Source organism: Gossypium hirsutum, chromosome A02 (assembly GCF_007990345.1).
Source record: "Gossypium hirsutum isolate 1008001.06 chromosome A02, Gossypium_hirsutum_v2.1, whole genome shotgun sequence".
Taxonomy (NCBI): Eukaryota; Viridiplantae; Streptophyta; class Magnoliopsida; order Malvales; family Malvaceae; genus Gossypium; species Gossypium hirsutum.
In genome coordinates this window covers 44639682-44657979 of record NC_053425.1, presented here as the reverse complement: position 1 = coordinate 44657979, position 18298 = coordinate 44639682, and the positions used below count along the sequence as shown (strand labels likewise).

The window sequence follows — 18298 nt, the reverse complement described above, 5'->3', positions numbered from 1 at the left end:
ATTTCTCAGCAGCCTTACCATTGAACCCTAAACCTTTATTTAAAAAAGACTATTGTTTTTAACATATTAAATTTAAATGTATACTTGTTGCATAGATGACTTGAATTTAATATGTCAAATAAAAGACGTAGTATACTTCAAATAAATTTAGGAGGATTTTTTTTTTATGTTTTAAATATGCTCTACATCATTATCCAAATTAACATTTAATGCTCAAGTTGGTCAAATAATTTGATTGATAAAGTAATGATACTTTGAAGACTTAATTAGAATAGTTTAAAGCTTGAAGACTATATTTACATCTGGATTATAGTTTGGGAATATCAATGTAATAATCCCTTATTGAAAACAAAACTAACATTTTTAATTAGGTTAAAATTCGTTATACGTTCATATACTCTTTGCAAATTTGAAATTTTTTTTTTATCTTGAGTAGACTTGTTAATGGATTGGGTGGTCTGCCGTCATAAGTTTGGGCAAAATTTTTTGTCTTCGATAAGTAATTTTTAAAAGATTTTTATTTAAATTTAATTATAAAAATATATAATATTAATATAAAATTATAGATTTTAAATATTTTATTTTTTAAATAGTGAAATGAGTTATTTGAGCATGTTAGATTGAACTAGATTCAAAATTTAAAAATTTTCTAAATCAAGTCGCAACTTAACCTAATTCAACCCATAAATATTTCTAATCTTAAATCCCGTTGTTACTCCTGGCTTCTCCCCTTGAAATATTTGCAGAAATTGGTGTTTGTTTTGAATTGCGAAAGGGGTTTTTAAATTAATTGGAAAAGGTTTGAAATTTGAAACTAAAGCTATCTTTTTCTCTTGAAGTGTAAAAAATTAAAATATAATACGTGTTTTTGGGCAAAACAAATATAAGTTTAAGGAACAATAAAGAAAAAAAATTGGGCTTGAATCTAATTGGGTGAAGCTTTTAGAAAAAAATTATAAGATTTTTTGGAAAAATAATATAGAAATAATAAATAAATAGAGTTAATTGCACTAAACATCTTAAAATTGTGACATTTATTCTAAATTAGTCCCTAAACTTTAAAACATTCTATTACATTCCCAAACTATCGATGTTATATTAATCAGGTTCTTCTATTATCAAAACCATTAAATGACATATCAAATCTTATGTTACATAATTTAAAATAAATTTTTTAAAGAAAAGTAAAATGTTACCATATAATATTTAAAAGTTAAAACTAAAAATAAAGTAAAACTAAAAAAAAAAATGCCAGAGAGTGAATAGTTAAAATTTTGTAAAAGTTTCGAAAACCTTAAAACTGAGATATTTACAACATCCATTTTTACAATAGTCATTTTTTTTCCTTTAAATTTTTTATTTTAAACTATACCACATAGGACTTGAGATCTCAATTGATGGTTAAATTAATGATTTTAATAATTGAATGCTCTTATTCATATAACCTCAATAATTTGAAGATATATTTAGAATGCTTTAAAGTTTGAGGACCAATTTAAAATAAATGTTATAATTTTAGGATGTATAGTGAAATTAACTCATAAATAGATAAGGATGGAATTGGGCTTCAATCTAATTGGATCTAAGGAGTGAATTGTATTTTATTTAATGGGCTAATCCAAGTTTAAAATTGGGCTGAACCAAACTTCTTGAAAACATATATGTTAGCATACAAACACAATACTCCAAAGCCTATACATATTGCACACAGAAGAATGGGATTCCATTACATTACACCAACATAATCAATTATTTGGCTTTGTTTTCAGCCTTTCGTTTAATTTTTAATTTTTTATTTTTTAATTCTTAAATTTGTATTTTTTTTCAAATCATCTCAAAATTGATGGAAAAGTTAACCTTTATTAACATGACATACATGTGGCCTGCCACTTGAATGACATGTAAGCATTTAATTAATTTTTTAAAATTTAAAAAATATATATATTTTTTATACTTTTTTAAATAATTTTAATAATTTTTAATCTTTTTAAAAATAATTCTTATATATTTTTTGAATTTTTAAAATTTTAAAAAATTAATTAAATGCTGACATGTCCTCCACATGGAAATCTATGTGTATGCCATGTCAGTAAAGTTAAAAACGCTGACTTTTCTATCTATTTTAGAGTGATTTGGAATAAAAGTAAATTCAATGTCTAAAAAAGATAAAAAATTAAATAAAAGACTAAAATAATATATTTTTTTTAATTGGAAGGAAAAAAATTATTATGCAAAAAAGAAAAGAAAAGAACAGCAATTTGATCAAGGTTGCACCACATTGCATGGCTTGAAATTAGATTCTTTGGTTTTGCTTTGGAAATGCAAAAAGATATGTAGAGCATATGCCAGGGGAGTTACATAAGCTGACAATGATGCATGTACTAGATTTGTAGCTAGATTATGGAATAGAATCTAAGGTTTTTTTTTATTAAAATAACTTAAAAATTTAATTAATTATTAAAATGACTTATTTTTTTAATTAAATATGAAAATAACTTAAAATTTACAGTAAAAATTAGTGGAGTCAAATCATTTGGCTCCACTAAAATGCCACGTCAACTTCCATGTAAAAAAATTAATTTTTTTGATAGAGCCATTTAGAATTGCGCCACCAGCCTGACAGCCACCTTGTTATTTTTTTTACATTGTTTTTTTATTACTTTTTTTACTTTTGTCATTTTCTTTTACTTTTTTTAAGTTTTGTCTTTATTTTTTTATTATTAATTTTAAAAAATTTGAAATGCATATTTGAAATATTTTATAATATATAGTTTTAAAATTTTAAATATATATATTTGAAATTATTTTTCTAAATTTTAAATATTATTTTTTAATAATATAAAACATTTAAATTTTTTAAAGATATGACCTTTCATATTTATTATTAGTTTTATAATATTTTAAATGTATATTTTAATTTGTTTTATAATTTTTTTAATTATGATTTTTAAATTATTTTTAAACATATTGAAACCTTTTTTAAAAAAATGTTTGAATATCTTTAAAATTAATTTTAAAATTAATAATTTATAAAAATTTTATATTTAAAATTTAAAAATATTTAAAATATATATTTAAAAAATTATAAAATAAATTAAAAAAAGTATAAAACAAATTAAAATTTACATTTAAAATATTATAAAACTAATAATAAATTTGAAAGGACATATCTTTAAAATATTTAAATGTTTTATATTATTAAAAAATATATTTAATATTTAAAAATAATTTTTAAAATTTTTAAAAATAAATTAAAAATAAATTTTTAAAATTTAGAAAAAAAATTTCAAATATATATATTTAAAATTTAAAAATATATATTATAAAATATTTCAAATATACATTTCAAGTTTTTAAAATTAATAATAAATAAAATAAATAAATAAAGATAAAGACAAAACTTAAAAAAAAAGTAAAAAAAAATAACAAAGTGAGGTTTGTAACAGGGTGGCTGTCATGCTGGTGGCACCAAATTAATTGGCTCTACCAAAAAATGATAAATTTTTTTTAAAGTCGCCCATATTTGCAAAAATTGTAGTATTTATCTGGTATTTATACAAGTGGCGCCATTCTACATGACTCTACTAAAAAATAAATTTTTTTATAGAAGTTGACGTGGCATGTTGGTGGCGCTAAATCATTTGGCTTTACCAATTTTTACTGCAGATTTCAAGTTATTTTTGTGTTTAATAAAAAAAAGGTCATTTTAATAATTAATTAAATTTTTTAGATTATTTTAATAAAAAAGCCCAAAAAATGAAAAACTTTGGGCTTAAATTCATACAGCTGACTGTAACATGACACAATGGGTAGTCCATATATGATTAATTACGCTCAGTTAAAAAGGGTAACCCATGGCGTCAATGCTGATGCTGACTTAACTGCATAATAGCAAACATGAGAGAGAGAGAGAGAGAGAGAGAGAGTCAGACAACTAAAGGCATTTCAGTGCTGCATTTGCCTCAGCTTCAGTCCTTGTTGACAGACTTAGAGGATATGGTTGAAAAATAAAATAAAACCTATTCCAATAGTAGTATTTGTTTGAGTTTCAGTTTGGGTTTATTAATTTTAGTTTGGTTTGTCTTTTATGCAAGATTTCATATTTTATTTTTCCCAGAACTTGTCCAAACCTAAGCGTTATAACCCTTACTTCAACATACACAATACAATAAGCAATCAGCTAACTTGCATATACATATAGAGACCCATAACCCTGTTGATGACGCTTGTCTTTCATTCACCTTTTCAAATCACCTGTTTTCTTTCTCTATTTGGATTTCTGTGTACTCCCTGTTCCCCCTGCCTCCCTTACCTACAATTCTACATAACAACACCATCTAAAACAAACTACGTTAATTAACATCATCACACTACTCATATTCCAAATTATCTCTCTATTTTACGGCATTACCTCGATTGGTATCGTAAAAAGACATAAGCTTAATTATGCTTAATCCTATGTTATCTTGAGAAATGATTATAGATCGAAGTAGCCTTTTTTTTTTCCTTTTGCCACTGATTTTCCTTTCTTTTCTGCATTGTTTCTTTTATCAGTCCTCTGAATCAATGCTATGTATTTAAGATGAAACACGTGAAATCCCCATGGTTCTATGTGTTGGGCGTATTGATTTTACACTGCTCAACTATTACTATGAACAAAAGAAATTGTAAATTACGATTATTTGTGTTATACCATGATATTATTAAAATTGACTATCAAGCCAAACTTATTCTCAAACCATAAATTTCGAGGTCTCTTAACTTACCTTCGTTTACAAAACGCCGAAAATACTATTTAGACCCATCATTATTATTTGTGCTTTTAAACTGGATGCAGCTGATCATGTAAGAGACAAGACCACATGATTCAAGCAAAAAAATGAGATGTCCAATCCATCACATCATTCTTTCTTTATAGCAAAATCAGTCCCAAACTACAAAAAACAGTTTCTTATATAAATAATACTAATGCTAAGCTCTAAACCTCTCATAGTTATGCGAAGTGTTTCATTCATAAAATTAAGACCAAGTAAGTGGCATAGTTATTGGCAAGTGGATTTGATTCTCCTAGACTTCTCATTAACCACTAATCTTTTGATTCCTTTTAAAGTTTATTAATATTCTCTCATACCTCTCCTTTTCTTTAAGGAATATGAAGTGTAAAACATACTCTTAATCAAAAGCTGGTAAGCATCAAATGTTGCTTATAATTCTAAGAACCGTAGAATCTCCTTACAAATACTTCCAAGCCAGGGAGTGAATTCCATGTATTCAGCCTTGATACTTGCAAAGGATACTACAGTTCTAAACCATTAACAGCATGTATAGTAAGTACCAAAGTTAACCAGAGATAAAAGCAAGCATAAAAACAAAACATAAATGGCGGAGATTACACAGCTCCAGCATCCTTATCATCCACCACCCACCACTTCTTGTTTTACCAACAAAAGACCTGAAACAGTTACAAAGAACACCTCGATTTAAGCATCCCCAGAGTTGAAACTGGTTAAAAATTACTACTATAAGAGAGAATCTCAAGTAGCACATGTGTTTTAAGAGAAAACCCTAACCTGAAATCATGGTCTTTTAAGAAAAATGAAGGAAAAAAAATCAGGGTTTTAGATAAAAGACAGACAGGCAGACACAAGATTTTTGAAGCCATCATGAAAAATAAATCAGTTCAATGATGAACACTACACTGAATCCATAGAGAAAGGGGAAAAAAATAAGGAAGGGTAATGTGATAAGAGATTATGGTAACATACTATTCCTAGATGGAATACCATAATAGCAATAATGATAAAATAATTATTTTTTCTTTTACATTAGTTAATCATTTGAGTGAGAAAAACCCTAATGTAAGATATGGCCATGTAAAAGGGTAATCATAATCATAATCATATCATATTCATACCCTTTTCTTCTTCAGTCAGAAAAAAAAGGGAGGGGGGGGGGGAAGAGCAGTCAAAATCTTTCATCATTACACCAATCTGCTCATGCCCACACCCCCAACAACCTCGATTTCCAGGAACCCCATCAACAAGAAATCTTCAAAAATCAATAAAAAAATATACACTCATAAAATTACATGTGACATAGACGAGAGAAAACCAATAAAGAAAGGGAAACAAAAAGAAAAACTTACCGAGAGAACATAATCAAAATTGGAAGCAAATAATTGGGGGGAATGAAGCCTGGTCCGACGTCATTAACCTATGATTAATGATTAAATCATCATCATCTCTCAAACTTTGATATATGAAAAAAAATCCATAGATCAACCGATTAATGATTAAATCATCATCATCTCTCAAACTTTGATATATGAAAAAAAATCCATAGATCTAGTTGATGGCCTCGAGCCAGACAACATTCCCCTCAAAAGAAATGGCTTCCTTTCAATCTTCTCATCTATTTCACCCAAAGAAGATTAACAATGGCATAGGTGAGTGATAGAATTGAAGTGAGGAACTAAAAGTTGATATATAGAGATCAAAAAGGGGAAAAAACAAGTTAAGAAAAAAAAGAAAAAAAAGAGGAGAGATGGAGAGGTGAAAAGGACAAACAAAAGTAATAAAAAGTAGCAGAGTCCCCCAAGGTGAAGCCCTGGCCCTACATCTGGGTCTTGGGTTCCAGAAAAACATTAAAAAGTAGTAATTATGTTATTATTTAATTATGAATTCTTGTTCTCATGTTTACTGTGAGATAATAATCATGACCTAATCAAAACCCATCAGCTCCAGCTGTTATATTTAGGCATCTTAATCGCAACCAACTCTATGAAAAACATAACATTACTATTAAACACTCCTATAATAATTCCATTTCTTTCTCTTTTTTTATTTTTTTATTTTTTATTTTATCAATTTGATTCTCTCATCCATTCGTAAGTTTTCCTTCGCATTTAGTTTTGAATTGAACAGCCTTTTCTCTCTCTTTATGAATTTAATGAATAATTAAATTGATATTATTATAAATTTAATAACAGGATAAAATTCAAACAACAAATGCAAGTAGTGTAATTTGAACTTAAGCAACAATTAGGACGATAAACACTCTTAACCATCGTACCATCACATGATATTTAATTTTTAATTATTAATTAAGCTATAATTAGACTAACTGTCAAACTTCTTAAAATTTGATAATTGAAATAGTTGGAACATTAACCTAATTATTAAAACATTACTCACAATTAATGCTTTACTGGCCAAATTCGAGCGAATTTAATAATTACATGTCTGGGTTAAGGATAAATTTGCAATCTTTAAAAAAAAAAAAACTCATATTGAAACAATGTAACCCTTTTCCTATTTTCTGTATACTTAAGAAAAAACCGAATTGAATTACAGATTTTCAAACTTTTTCTAAAGAAAGTATATATTAATTGTATATCTAATCAAACTCCCAAAAGAAGGATTTCCTTGTTTATGCCATTTTTTCATTTGTGTTTTTGAATTAAAAATATCTTATAATAATCAACTCCGTGTATTGATCTGATGATGTTCAGGATGTTCATCATTCCTAATATAATCTGTGTTCAAATCGTGCTAATCACGTTATTTGTAATTAATAAAAAAAATTATAATAATAATCACAGCTCAAAACCCAGCTTCGATTAAAACTGATAGAAACAGTGTTAAAACATGGTAAATAATATATATTATACTATTTTTTTACTCTTATGATATATGAGTTTACTGGATTTGTTTATTAAATTATTTTCAATCATTTCTTAAATTTTTAAAGAAAATTAAGATGCCTACATCTACTTTTGAGTTTTGTTATAAAATTTGAAAATTTCAATTATTTTTATCTAAAAAAATAAATTCAATTTTAAAAATCTTGATAGAAATAAAAACTTTCTTATAAACCTTTTGTTGAACTATAATTAGGTAATGTTTGAAAAGTGAGTCATACAATTAAAAAAATATTTTTATATAATTTTTAGTTATGAAAATTATATTATAAAAATAAACACGTATTAGTGTTTTGGATGATTATGACAAAAAATTATAGTTACATTATAAATCCTAAAAAATATATTATAAAAAATAATTTATATATATTTACAAAGTTAAAACTAATAATTATATTATTTAAATATTAATTTTTTTAAATTTATGGCTTAAAAATATGAACATAACTTATTTATATGTCAATGATCTATGCTATAAAAAATAAAATATGTATTTATAAAAAGTGTTAGAATTTTTTTTTGCCATAACTTATTTATGAAAATAATTTTTTTGAGTTATGAAAAAAATTATATTATATATAAGTGTATTATGAAAGTGATTGAACACTTTATATTTTTATAAATATTATATATTATAAAATTTATATTATTTTAAAATTTATTTATGAATTATAAAAAGGGTTATTACCTAGGATAAATCTTTCTCCAAAATAAATAATATAAGTTTTTATAATCAAAGTTACAAAATGTTTGCACCATGAAAAATATATGGAAGAAGGAAATCTTGATAATCTTAACGATATTGATTCAATTCAAATGATGAACTTGGTCGATGACGAATAGATGATGATAAGTGTTGTGTGTTAAGTGTTAAAAAGGGAATAACCCAACAATTATGAAATGCTATAACATTTAGATAAAACTGAATATGATATTTATTTATTTTTTTATTTTTATTAGTAATCATATTCCTAAATCCTGACTACTTTATTGGATTAATATATTTTATATGATGATTTGATTTTAATTTTTTTACTTGTTTAAAAAATATATCGTATTATTTTTTTTATAATAATTAATATTTTTAAAAAATATATAAATTATGTAATTACAATTTTTTAATACCAAACATGACAAGGGGAATTAGAATGTAATTACACTCTGTCAGCCAAACATACTTAGGAAATTATAAAATTTTGCAATTACAATAGTATTTGGAAAGCCATAATTGGATTTAAGTATAATTACTTGTAATTATATAAAGAGACATATTTGAGTAATCATTCTAATTGGTGGGTCCCATTAAATTTGGTGTAATTGGAACACTTCAATTACACTTTCAAATTCTTAGGGGCAGTAAGAATTGAAGTAATTACGTGAGTAATTACATCCAAATCTAATTATCACATGGCTTTCCAAATGCTCGCACATGATTTAATTTAATTTTTTATAAAAAAATTATATTATAAGCATGAGCATGTATGAGTGTTTAGGGTGATTATAGCAAAAAATTATTAAATTATATTATAAATCCTAAAAAGATATATTATAAAAAAATAATTTGTGTATTTTATAAAGCTATAACAAAAATTTATATTATTTAAATCCTAAAAAAATTCTAAAGTTATTACCAAAAAGATCTCCCTAGTCCCTCATCCTTGTCAATTTTGAAAGTGAGCAACTAAAGACAATTTAATTATGACAATAAAGTTTTCCATCAATTGTACATGATCTTGATTGGTATAATAATATATTTAACCCTCAAAGTTTACATATTATATTAATTTGATTCTAATTTATCAAATTTATCCCGCAACATTTGTGTAAATGTTTAGGCTAAATTTGTTGGATTTATTAGAATTACGGTCAAAATGACAAAATATGTAAATATCAAAGGCTAAATTTGTTATTATACCAAACATAATTATGTTAAATTGATGGAAGACATTAACTTCATACTTAATTGTCTTTAGTTGCTCAATTTCGAAATTGAGAGAGATTGGAGAGGTCTTTTTACCTAATTTTTGTTACCTGTTTAAAAAAGAATTATTGTATTGATAATTTTTTATGGTAATTAATATTTTTAAAAAATATAAATTATGTAACTACGTAAATATAATTTACACTACCTAACATGACATATGAAATTACAATGTAAGGTCTGTTTGTTTACATGTAAAAAATTTTACGAAAAATATTTTATGATTTTCCTGTGTTTGTTTCACAAAAAACAGCTTGGTCAATGGAAAATGATTTATATGTCAACATAAAATAAGCCATTTTTCCTATAAAATGACTTACTATTTTGAAAAGCGTAAATCTGTCACATCTCAAAAGTCGAGATAGAAGAAATTGGATTAGTGACACCAAGAGCGGTTACATTTGGCTTTTGAGTTGAGATTGTGAATAATTTTGTAAAGAGAAGTGATTTGGTTTAGTGGTTAAGTGTTGTACTTATGTGTGAAAGGTTTTGAATTCGGATCCTGTTTTTTCCAATTTTGTTAAAATTTGCCTAGACCCTTAAATATGTTATTTGGCTTAAAAGCTATTTATGAGCATCTATGGTTAAGGATGAGGCTAAGAATTTAACTTACTTAGAGGTCTTATGTTCGAATCCCTGTGTGCGCAAATTTAAAAATATTTTTATTTGCCTGCTTTATGTCATTCATGTGGTCAGAATTTGAGTTTGAATTTAAATTTTGAAAATATTTTTATTCCCCCACTCCCTTTCACGTATCACTTTTTGTGGTTCCGTTGTTTTTTTTTTTCCCCAAAACTTCCTATTTTCGGTTTTATTCATTTTTGCTTTAAGTGAGTTCCTGCTATTCTACTTTGTTTTCAACTATTATTCTATCATTTTGGCTGCCTTCTATTTTCAATCTATTTTGGCAAGGATCAGCGTCATCTTGTGCTTTTAAACGGTTTTGTTTTATGAATCGTATTTTGTTGATTGAAAAATGTGTATAATTAATACCAACTTTGACAAAACGAGATTCTATATAGAATTAGGAGATTTTCACTTTCTTTCTTTTAAAATATTTTTGACAAATTATATCAATAAATTGATTGATGTATTAAGTCATACATTATTTTAGTCAAAGTAGAATTCTATGCTATGTATTTCTTTTTATCGGGATGATTTATTAGCAACTTTAAACATAAAAATAGAACAAATTTAAAATATTTACAATTGATGCAACAAGTCTTTTAGCAAATTGAGGAGTTTGATTTGTCTATTTTTTATTATATCTTTGGACTCTTTTTTTTCACCTTTTAATGATATTGTGCAGCATAATTTCTTAATATATTCAAGTATTTTAAATCAAGTAAGGAAATTTAGAAGAGGTATAGTTGATCATTGTTTCTCATTTACAAGATAAGAACATTTTTTAATAAATATCTTTGCATTATTATTTTCCAAAATAAGAAGTTTAATTTAGGCAAAATTAAAATGATTATTTCTGATTATTCTTATTTGATTTACAAAGTTACGAATATCTAAACAATTGAGAGTTGTTTATATATTTTAAAGTGGAATTAAGGGACCTCAATTTGTTCTTGATTAGAAGTAATTGTGAGAGAATTTTTGTTAAACAAACTGTTTTATCAGTTTAGATTAAGTTTCAATAGCAAGTTGGTAATGAGGTATAAGTAATTTAGATTAAAGCTTTCGATTAGGGATTGATTTGGTTTGTTGAGGCCATGCATCAGGCCGTGTAGACCACATGCGTTGGCCAGTTGATTCACACGGTTTGGGTCAATTGGGGCGTGTGTGAGGCCATGTGGGCCATTTTTTGAAAATTTTCTCTTAGGCCCATTTGACTCTCCGTTGGGCTCGTTTGGCTTAAATAAGACACAAAATGTGACATCTTTTAATATGTGTCTGTATGTATTGGGTAAGGTATATGAAAAATACGTTTACGTTCTGTGTTCTGATAATTCCGAAAGCATGATTACATATGATAAGCATGAATCAGATTAATAAACTCTGTGTAGGCTACATGATATAATTTGTGTTAAGGACATTTACATAAGCATGTTATATTTCTGATTCATTACAGTTATATGTTAGCATATTAATGCATGTGCATTAGGGTGTGATTTGATATGTGATGGAGGAAGTGTATTCTGGAAGTATTACTGCAATTTTGGTGGTTAAACTGCAATATCTATTTGGCAGCTCAACTGCACCTTTATGAGTGACATACCACTACGACCCTGTGTGATTGGATAGATAGACTCTTGTAGTCCTATTTGGTGTGATTAGTTGGGCAGAGTTGGTGTGTAGCGGATAGGGGTAGGATCTGTGACTGTATTTGTATCTGAATTTGAATATGCATCCATATTTGAATCTGAAAATACATCTGATTCTGTATATGAGAATATGTTTCAATTTGTATATGAAAACCTATCTATTTATTTATGTATATCTGATTTGTTGTTTCAGGTGTGTTACACACTAAGCTCGTAAAGCCCACTCTTTGTTTGTTATACTCTTAGGTAACCAACAAGTTTAGGACTGGACGGCGAGCAAGAGCTCGGATTGTTTTCTCGGTTAATTAATTATGATAGTTTACGTTATTATTCTTTCTAGACTTTTGGGACTGTAATTTGTTTTTAGACTTTATTTTTGGTTTTGGGGTATTCTTAGCATAAAACTACAAAATCACACGAGGGAACAAATTGAAATCCGGTTTCCGACTAAAACTTTGAAAATTTTCCCTGCAAACTTAAGTAATCACCCAAGTGTTTTTCTGTAAATGAATAAGTAGTTTTTAGCGTACATTTGCCTTTAAAATAGAAACAATTTGCCAAAATTAATATTTTCAAACCACACGATTATGATTCAAGTTCTAGATTTAAACTAGGTGTTTTCAAACATAAGTTTTTCTAAACATTTGTGAGAGTTTTGCCAAAAGTTATGTTTTCGAAACGCATACTGAGTTTTGATTAAGTCAAAAGTTTTTAAACAAGTTAATGTAATTCCTCAAGATTCGGTCTTAATTTCTAGGCTGAGTTTGGGGTATTACAAAGTTATTTTTTGGAAAAGAGCTTATCTATTTCGTCAAAATTTTTTTTTGTCAATTTTGTTGATGTCACATTTTTAAATAAAAAAACTCACTTCGTAGTGATGTAACTAAAAAATGAGGTTGTAACGAACCTGAATTTAACAAAATATTTTTAATATATGCAAAAAAAATGTGAAATATAAATTTATAGATATAAAATAAACTCAATTAAATAATGAAAAGATAAGAAAATCGCAAATGTACGTTTCATTAAAAACAACTTTTATGAAATATTTTTAAGAAATCTATCAAACGATAAAAAATATTTTATACGGATTCATCCAAACATAAAAACATTTACTTTTGTAGGAAAGTAAGTTATTTTCCAGAAATAATTTGCTGTAAGCCATTTTTAGTAAAATAAACAACCTGTAATTACACTCTATCAACCAAACATATTTAGGGAATTACTATCCTAATAATTACACTTTTATCCAATTACTCTATGTATCTAAACAGACTCTACAATAAATATATTTTCATCTAATTACTTTATGCTGTGGAAACATATCCTTAAAAGAATTATTTTTCCTTTTACAAAGATGTTTGAAGTATTAATGTAAGACTTCATATTCATTAAAATGTTATAGAAAATGGGTTCTAAATTGAAATTTGAGAGTCCAAATTTTGACTTTCAAAACTCAAATTGCTTATTCAACAAGGGTCAAGTATATATATATATATATGGAAATAAAAATTTTCAAATTTAATTAAAAATATCTAGCGAAGCAAAAAATTGAAAAAAAATATTAAAAACCGTAATTAATCTAGTAAGCTATGTGAGTAAAGCATTAAAATACTCAATAATTAGAGCTCCACCTAATCTGAATGCTAGTTTTTTTCTTTTTCAACCTCATTAAAAGTTAGCAGGGGTAAAGACAGATATTTTGATTGGGTGGGCGGAATTCAAAACCATGACGATTGTAGGACCAAATTATTTATCCATTTATGTATATAAGAATTTAAACCAAAATTTGTCCAATTCTTTTAACTTTAGATTATTTTGGATTGATTTCCAATTTTAAAAATATTTTAATTAAATTAAAAAAATCATTATCTGAATAAGTTTCTCAATTCTGTAAAAAAACATCATAATATTTAAATAACTAATAATATATAAAAAAATCTTACAATTTTATGTTTTCAAACAAATACCCATAGCTTAACTAAAAGAGTCCCCCCCGTAGGTTAACGAGGTCGATGATGAAAAACATGGGAAAAGGAGGATTAGTTGAGCTAATTCACCGGCCTATATTTGGACAAAAATGCGTTATCCCATTTCATACGGTGGGTGGGACTCTCTCAACTTTAGACTGTATGGTGGAGTTTCTCTAGATATTATTATTATTATGAAATTAATAAATTCAATTCTTATGTAATCTGCATGTTGATCTCATTTAATGAAATCCCACTTTAGTAAAAAAAAAAAAGCAAAATATAAATATATAACATATATTCTTTTATAAATTAATAAATATCAAAATTACGGATTAACTTTTAATCAATGTGTAGTTTAATACATGAACTTTTATTTTGTGTAATATATACATAAAATTTTGAATGTGGTTCAAATGTACATACATAACTTTGATTTTGATTCAGTACATTTAAAAATATATAAACATTAAATTTTTTTTGTATTGAATAAGTATACTTATTTGTGTTGCAATATGTAAATGTAAAATTATGGTATTTCAATAAATGTGTCAGTAATTAGTAATTTGAGAAATTGAGTCAAATCAAAATGTCAAGTATAAAATTGTATAAAATCAAAGTTCATATATAATTTTAAAATTTATACCTTAATACTTGCCCCATTTTTTGTTTTATTTTCGTATAAAAGAACTAAGTTTAGGTAAGAAAAATCGAAAAATTGAAAACCAACCTAAAATCAAGGTGTTTGAATGATTTATGGAATGCAAATTAAAAAAATCGTGATTACTCGAAACCGAATCAAATTACAGTTTTATTTAATTTATAATAATTTTAATATTTTACAATATAAAAATAAATATTTTCTATTTAAAATAGTGAAAATAATTTAAATTTTCTATATAAAATAATTATTTATTTGAAATTTATTGTTTTTTAGAAATATTTACGAAAAAAACACTTTGAAACATTGCCAAATAATATTAAAAATTCATAAAATAAAGTTCATTCATCAAAATAAGCCAGAGAAATCCAAAACCAAAATGTAATATGAAAAACTTTAAGTCAAATTGAATTATGATGAACTGTTCGAAATATTCAAAAAACCCAATCGAACTAATCCGATATAACCCTTTTAAGAGAATGATGAATCAAGTATTATGGGCAATTAAAAACAAAAATTTTAAGACTTTTTTAATTCCCTTTTGTTTATTATTCTCCATATTCATTTTACGATCTATATTCAGGGTTTGTGCCTGCTCCTCCTACTAATGTTGTCTCCAATATTTGAATATGTGTTCTCCCATGGAATTGCAATGCATCTACCACCGCACTCAACATTTGTTAGTATTTCCTTTTGTTTATGACATTGTGTTAAGTAAATGTACCATGGAGATCTTTGTATTAGCAGCTAGATTGCATTTTGTCCCTCTACTAAAAAAAGGGGCAAATTCACCCCTACATGTTAGGAAAATGTGCAAATTGGTCATTTTGCTAAAAAAAATCCATACATTCGTGTTGTTAAGTGATGACTTGGCTTTTTCAAAAAAAAAAAAATGCAAGTGATGTGAAATTAAAGGATGAGTAGGATTAGGTGAAAGTACCATGGAGGCCCTTGTACTATGAGTTAAATTACATTTTGTCCCATTTTATTTAAAAAATAGGCAAATTAGTTTTGTACATTAGATCAAAAAGCAGACTAGCCATTTTGTTAAAAAATTCATTTGTTACACCGTGTGTACCTCATACTAGTGTGACATTTTATCGTGTCAGCAAATATTTAAAAATTAAAAAAAATCATAAAAAACTAAATAAGCTTTTAACATTTTTTAAAAGTTATAGAAAATTATTAAGAATCTAATTTGTTATAATTTGTAAATAATTTTTATAATTATTTAAGAAACCACTCTAAAATGAACTTGGACACCATTTATCCAAGTTTATTCTAATCTAAACAACCATTTATCTAAGTTAATTCTAGAAACTATTTTTTAGTAAGTTTTTAATAACTTTTATAGATTCTATTAATTATTAATAAATTTATATATTTTATAATTTTTATAGTTAGCTAAGAATATGTCCAAGTTTTATCCTAAATTTGGTTTTTTAAATAAAAATAATATTTTTAAAATTTTTTTTTATGTTTTTCTAAAATTTGTTTAAATATGACCATGTCAACATGAAGTATACGTGACATGTATCATTAGCACTTAATAGTTGAAATGGATGAAAATTTTAACAGAAAGATAAACTTGCTATTCGTTCTAACGTATAGGAGCAATTTGCCCATTTTTCGTTGAGAGGGTGTTCAAAAAAAATCGGTTTGAAAACGGTTTTCTTGCACAACAAAAAATTAAAATTTTAAAAACAACCCAGTTTGTGATATTTATAGCAATAATCCTTAGATTGAAATCATACCTATGTTTTTGGATAAGCGAATCCTTGATGTTTTCCGACTTTCAACCAAACGATCTTCTCCGCTTTCTCGTATCATGAACTGCTTCAAGTGTGGGCTAAAACCAATTGAATCAAAACATAGAACAAGAAAAAAGTTTTCTTTTCTTTTTGGAGTGAAAATAAAAATTCTCTCTTCTTTAATAGAAACTGGTAGAATTGTTTATTTCGAAAAATATATTTAATACTTGAGAATAAATTCTCTCTATTTTTCAACAGAGTAACAATCTCTCAAAATTGTGTTAATAGCTCTACCGATGTCATTTATTTATAGGAAGAAAAAGTAAGACCCTTGTTGAGTTGTAGTGGTTTATTTCAAATAGAAAAACAACTTCCTACTTAGAGTGGAAGTATGGTGAATGATACACCATAATATTCCTACTGGGGTCGGGTCCAATTACAAGTACTTCTTGGACTTTTTGACCTAATACTTTCTAATTTGATCTAACCCGATTTTTTTTTATTTCTCAAAATAAACTTCAATATATTTATATTAAATAATTTTCTCATCCAAATTTTACTTCCGGTAAAATTATGACGATTTTATCCCTAGTACAATTTCGAGAAAATATGTTTAATATTTCACCACTCAACATGTTCACTATGACCTAATGGTTTATTTTCATTTCCAGGCTTTAAAACAACTCAAAAACATAAACTCATTCTTCCAATCATTTCCAAGAAATCCATGTACATTTGCAAATGAATTATTTCTCATTTTCATTTCGATTTTGAGAAAACCACATTCATTTCCAAATGATTTCATTTCTCCATTTTGGAGTAAACCATGATCATTTTTGAATGTTTTCCATTTCTCTTATTAATTAAGTTCATTTTCATTCAAACACACAATTCATTTTTGGTTTCAACAAGCTAGCGGAGGGATCTGTCACACCCCATATTTTTATTTATTATTTCGTCAATTATTGAACAAGCTAGTAAGTGGTCAAGTGGTAAAAGACTTCATCAAATTCCTAAAGATCCTAAGTTCAATTCCCATCATCCATGAATATATATTTTTAAATATTTGGCATCAAAATTGATGGTCAAAACCCCCTTAGTCATCCACCTCACTTGCCTTGTAGGCAAGGATTTGTTTCCTTTTCTTTCTAATCAACTTACCATGCATAGCCCCATTTTCACTCCTATAATCCATTTTTTGTGCCTTTGTCCCCCATATTGTCATTTTTCTCCCCGTTACCATACTTTGGCCGGCTATACACCTAGACATCCCTAAACTTTCATTTTTATTTTTATTCTCCTTCTCTCAACCATTTTCTCCCTTTTCCTCCTCCTTCAACCACTATCATTTTATTATTTTTTCCACCATACCACCACTGTTGGCCACCACTTCTTCACCAAATCACCAACAAAACCTCCCATCTCATCCATGCCTCCTCTATCACTGTCACCGTATCGCCGTCACACCACCACCATTTTTCTAGTTTTTCTCCATTTCTCTCATTCTTTTCATCCATTTGTTAGTATAAGAATTTTTATCCATTTAAACATCTACAAATTGGTTAGAAAATGTTTTTTTATATTCTTTTACTAATCCATTATTTTTTATTATGCTATGTTGTTAGCCATTGTTCCTTCTCCATAAATCAACCAACCGTGGAATCAATGACTCCTCTAACGGTTAGAACTATCATAAGTAAACATTGACATTTCGATATCAATCTTTTCCTTCCATTTCTTAAGGCTGAAACTAATGATATTTTTACACACTTGTGAAGCATTCTTCTTTGTACCACTTGATTTCGTATTCTTGCCTTAGGAAAAGTACTCTCGTTTGTAAGATAGATAAGTGAGTGTTCTCAATTGACTTTTGTAATGAGGCTTCAATGGATTGTTTTAAGAGTTTTAACATATTATTAAATTTTTTAATAAAAGGATTCAAGACCAGATTTCGTTCCTTGGA

General features: G+C 26.5%; 1 long non-coding RNA gene across 1 annotated transcript; it reads right to left on the bottom strand.

The window, feature by feature from the left end:
• Positions 1-5187: 5187 nt before the first annotated feature.
• Positions 5188-6680, bottom strand: LOC107951143 (uncharacterized). The gene is made up of 2 exons (XR_001698336.2): positions 6146-6680; positions 5188-5452 (listed from the first exon to the last, which is right to left on the bottom strand). It is a non-coding gene; the product is annotated as an uncharacterized lncRNA (long non-coding RNA).
• Between the last annotated feature and the right edge of the window lie 11618 nt (positions 6681-18298).